Raw genomic sequence first — 5,683 nt, 5'->3', positions numbered from 1 at the left:
GTTTAAGTTCTCCTCCAACTCCCAATCTGACCCAGAGAGATTAAATCATTTGCCCAAGGTCATACAGGCTATAAATTGCAGGGGTAAGATTTGAACCTAGGTCTTCTTACCCCAAATCCAATGCATATGCATCAGGGGAGAAGATAATAGAGCTCTGAAGTGAACTTGCAAATCAGTAGGTAAGGATGACACAATTTCCAGGCACTTAGCTTTACTGAACTTCAAAGTGCTTCCGTGCAGAAACCACCCTGGGACCACACTACTCAAATGTTTTTATTTCATCCTTCACTGGCCCCATGTCCCTATTGGAGCCATGAGGTAAATCAGATTTGTTAAATGTTACTTGTGGATGAATGTTATTAAAAACCTGCTGGGCCTCACGGAAATCCCTGTGGAAAACAAACAAACACGCAACTGCACGTATGATTTAGGAACTGGGCGCCTCATAGATTATCTCGGGTGTCTCTGTTTGTCTGGCTTTGTTTATATTATTGAGGGCATTTGCATGAAAACAGAATTTTCTCAGCCTTTGGAGCTCCCTGTTTCCTGCTGCTTATTCTCACCTGGAGTCATAATTCTCCATTTGTGACACAATAATCATCTCCTTGGCGGCTAATTACGGGCCATATGCTCCTGGGGCTGCTGTGCCGGAAAGGCATAGGAACATACTCCAGTGCCTGACTCTGATTCGCATTTTCCCCCTCCACCACTCACAGCCCTCCTGACTTCTTTTGCCTAGAGACCCAGTTCACAGAAGCTCTGACTATTGCCCTACCTCCCCAGGGCCCAGTCTGCTCAACCTAGCTCCCACATGACATGATTGTCCAGATTTACCAGTGGTGATGATTGGAATTGACTAGGCTGCCATGAAACGAACTTGCTGGAGTATTAGGTGAAGACAGAAGGGTAACAGACATCAAAGTGGCAAGCATCATCTGGAACCTGTTCAGCTGCATTCAGAAAGGGTGAAGGGAAGGGACATGTGCTCACATTTCAGTAGCAAAGTCAGGAGACTCAGGTTTTTGTCTTAGATCTCTACCACTTAGTAGCTGTGTGATACTAGGAAGTTACCTCTCTCTGAGTCTCACTTTTCTCTATTGTAAAATGAAGTCCCCAGGTTAGATGATTTCTAAGGTCAATGTTTTATAGAGAAAAAGGTTCAGGAACCTCACATTTTGGGTTCAGATAAGTACATACCAATTCTTCTGGATTATATAGATATGTGAAGGTGATTTGACATTTCTGGGCCCCAATCTTAAGATCAGATGCTTAGAAGTATTGTTGGTGACTGACACTTATATATTTCTTAGAGTTAAATTTTTCATTCTACCTTCTCCGTGAAGGCTTTCCAGTTTTTGCATTGAACATTTTAATGGAATATTTGGTAGAAAGTTCATTGAACTTAGAATTAGAAGACAGGATTTTTATCCTTATTTTATAAATAAGGCCATGAAGGCTCAGAGAGACTTGGAAAAGGTGACACAGTGAGCATGTGAGGCAGGATGAGATTCCAACAAAGAAATTCAATATTGAAAGGGGATTAAGAAGTCATCTAGTCCAAAATATACTCAACCACAATGAATGTAGATAACATTTAATGTGATTCAACTAGATTCCTTCATAAAATGAGAATCTTCTTTGATTGAGTTATAGAATCAATCATCCAAGACCTGAACTAGGTATGAACAAGTTATAGGTGTCTCTATTTAATCTTTCTATTGCATTAATCCACAAAAGGAGTGATTGTTAAATTAGGTGTTAATAAATCCTAGACAATCAGCCAAAGATGTTTATAAACTAGGGTGTGAAAAAGTTTATAATCAATTTAGGACAAGTGAGAATCACCTTCAAGAAGTATAGTGCTTAGAGCCATTGCTAAAATCAGATAATGCTACATAAGAAATGCTTTGGAATTGGTTGAAAGAATTAGACATATATCAGAGAATGAATTCCAGCAGAAAGCAATGTCAAGCTTTGGGAGTGCACTGAGGAAACAGATTATGCCTCTAACTTCAGGGTAGCAAGGGGATTGGAAAGATTGAGTTTCTTTCCTCCTTCTCTTCCTTCCACTTTTGATAAGAGGACAGCATTATGAACTTTGATAGGCCATCAGAGTTACCGTGTTTCCCCGATAATAAGACCTATCCTGAAAATAAGCCCTCCCCTTACTGTGTAAGATTCCTCTAAAATAAGCCCTTCCCCGAAAATAAGCCCTATTGAGATTGCTACTGTAGTGAAGGTGATCCCCTGCGCTACACGCTACATTACGGTACCCTCTGTATGCACTGTCCTCTCCCCCCCCCATGAAACTCACCTGCGCTCCGAGCTGCATCCAATCAGAGCTGCAGCAGTGAGCGCGTCATCCTGTTCTTCCCCAGTGATTTGCTTATTGAATAAAGGTACATTTTTTTGTTCACATTTACCTGTTTATTAAAATTGCTGTCAATGTTCATTAAAATAAGCCCTCCCCTGAAAATAAGCCCTCTGGTGTTTTTCTGTCCAAAAAAAAAAATAAGACAGTGTCTTATTATCGGGGAAACACGGTAGTAGCAGTGTCCCAGGAGCAGCAGTTAGAAAAGTCATCTTCAGGACTCTGCAGAGACACTAGTCTTCTGAGGTCAGCAAAGAGCTTTACCCACCTAAAGGAGAACATCATGAGGAAGGGAGGAAATGACTTTCAACAAAGAAGGACTTACTTCTTTGTTATTCTACTTTCTAGGACTAAGCCCACTCTTCCCAATTACCTTGTATGTGCAAGGGGAGAGTGTGCCCTCCATTTTGGGGAGGGATGTTTCTGTTCCAACTGTTCTTACTCTACTACTTTAGCAAATTTTCCTTGTAAGAACTAATTAAGTCTGGATGTTGGTCATCAATGAGAAGTTCACCTCTTACGGCCTGTGATAAGTATAGGATAAGATAAACACTCAGGATAACCCCTAAAATTATGAATGATATGAGAGTAATTACACCCTGAAGACCCAATCTGGCAGTGTTGGTAGGATTTGGGAAGTAGTCTTGGAAGGAGTACTAAATCAGAACATCCTCTATAACATAACCAGTGTTCAACAAGTTTTAGTTAACCTTAGGACTCTGCATCTTGAGGCTTAAACCTCCTGAGTCTAAGTCAAGTGTGCTTTAAACCATAGCAACTGTCTTGCTTGTATTTTGTCAGTGTGGATAAGACTTTTCATTTGTATTTCATTTTTAATGGTCTTCTCCATTAGATTAGACTTTAAGCACAGTTGTTCCAGCAGTCCTATCTTCTTCATTTAAAAACACCAGATACATTCATTTTCCTCTCACTAATTCACTTTTGGTTCATACAGTATGCAATTTTTATCAGTGTAGTCAGTCAACTACAAACGTTTATTAAATGTTCGCTATTTACAGACACTGTGTATATAGTGGAAACTCCCCCACCAAGGCAGATTGATGCTCATCTGTAACTTAATAGTCTTAACACTTGCATGGGGCAATGGAAGTTTAAGTGACTTTCCTGTGGTCACACAGCCTGCATGTGTTATTGGAAGGACCTGATCTTTGGTTTTAGTGTTGGTCCTTTATCCATTCATTATGACATGTTGATTTTTCCAATCATAGAATAGCATATGTTGTGGAGTTTGATCTGTACCTGAAGAGATATCCCCTCTATAGTTTATAAAAACTGGTCATGCACTTTCCGTTTGAATATCCCTAGTGCTGGGGAGATTTTGGACAACTCTTAATTGTAAATAAGTTTTTTCTTTTATGGAAATCTACATCATAGACACTTCCATTAGTTGTTTTTTTGGTCTCTCACTTAAGTCTCTACAGAATAAATTTAATCCATGAGTATGAAGAACAACATGAAGCCAATGTCACTGGACCACAGAGCATGTGGAGAGAGTAAAATGTAAGACTAGGTAGGGATCATTCCATTGTTATAGATCTCCAGTGCCTAGTAAAATGCTGGGTAGAGTACCTGGCACCTAGCAAGCACTTAGTAAATGTTTAATGATTAATAAGGTACCCATGCAGTCACACTAATATATTTAGACAAATCTTTTTTCTTCCTTATTGAAATAATTAGTGCTAGAAGAATTTCATGCTTTAGACCTCCTGTCTCTTGAGATGAAACCTCCCGGAGAATCTTAAACTAGGTGATTCCATCTATCCTTTCTTTGAACTCTCTGAAATATTCTCACTTCTCCAAGTTCCCATCTTTTCTACTTCATTCATTCATTCATTCATTCATTCATTGTTTGCTGAGTACCCATTTGTATCAGCAATGCCATATTCACAATGCCTATGGAGATTACAAATATGCTGATATAATTATCCATTACAAAATACGTCATGCTTGCCATATGGGGAAATAAACTAGAAAATTTATTAAGATACCAAAAGACTGAGTCCCAAAACCAGAAAGTGAAAGCCATCAGAGTAGTTATGATATTGGCACAGGTAGATAAAGTAGAAAGCACCCACATTTTCAAGCCTTTAAAACAGAACAGGCTACCTCAGGCAAAGGTTCTCCTCTCCCCACGCACAGCAACCACCCAGCGTCCTGGAAGCACGCTCCCAGCAGCTCCGGCCCCTGGCAGTCCTCAGCAGGAGTCCTTAGCAGAAAGTCTTTAGGAGTCCTAACTCAAAAAGGGCTTCGCGCTGCCACTGCCTCTGTGCCGCCGCCGCCATTGCCACCACCGCCAGCCACCGCAGGAACGCTAGCTTGGCTTCCGCTTCCTCTTGCTCCGCCCCTTCCTGCTACGTCAGCAAGTCCAACGGGGCATGGAAGATCTTTAAATCCCATAACCCTTACACCATTATTCAGGGTCCTTGTTCGGGGGCATCTCCTAAAAAAATTCTTAGAAGCAGTCATTTCCCTGATGGAGCAGTTAGATAGAGAAGACTCACACACTTGAAAGAACCAGAGAGATAAGATAGATAAGACAATGAAAAGGAATAGATAAGATAATGAAATGCTATAGAAACACCAGTCTAGAATAAGAGGAGGATATGAAGGTTTTATTCTTCATAGATGTTTCGGCTGGCACCTTCCTCTGAATTAGACTTTTACAGGCTCCAGGGGAGGAGCAGATCTAGTATTTGTGAGTCCCTAGGCTGCTTGTATGAGGATGTGATTCTGAGGATTTGTACATTATGAGAGGGGGGGAAGGAGACATTTGTTGTAAGGGCTTTATACACTATGAGTTTAGAACACACCACATCTGTGTCTTAATAAAGATGATGCAATTGCCTATAAAACTGCCTCAAGTTTCATTTCAAAGCCAGAGAGACAAAAATTCCTCTACTTTTCTTGTGGATTTTACCTGCTCAGCTCCAATGATGTCTTCATGAGTTCAGGGACAAACTATTTACTTGAAGAAGGAGGTGGGGAGAGGGGAAAAACAAGTTAGAATCATTGGGAGGCAGTGGATGGAAGGAAATACCAAGCATGCAAAAGTTTATGTCAGTGTGGTATAAGTGTTGGACTTTAAGTTAGAAAGACCTGAATTTGAATTCCAGCTCAGACCCATGACCGTGGACACCCTTCACTTTCACCTTCAGTTTCCTTGACTGGAAAACGGGGATATTAATACTTATTGGAAAAATGCAATGAATTTATATGTATAAAGTATTTTGCAAACCTTAAGGTACAGTATATATATCTAACAACAACAATAACAATGACAATATATTTTCC

This window comes from Petaurus breviceps, unplaced genomic scaffold (assembly GCF_028583685.1).
Source record: "Petaurus breviceps papuanus isolate PSGF00001 unplaced genomic scaffold, PetGlider_PUasm1.0 98, whole genome shotgun sequence".
NCBI lineage: Eukaryota > Metazoa > Chordata > Mammalia > Diprotodontia > Petauridae > Petaurus > Petaurus breviceps.
The sequence above is the reverse complement of the archived record's forward strand: the minus strand, read 5'-3'. Positions refer to the sequence as shown.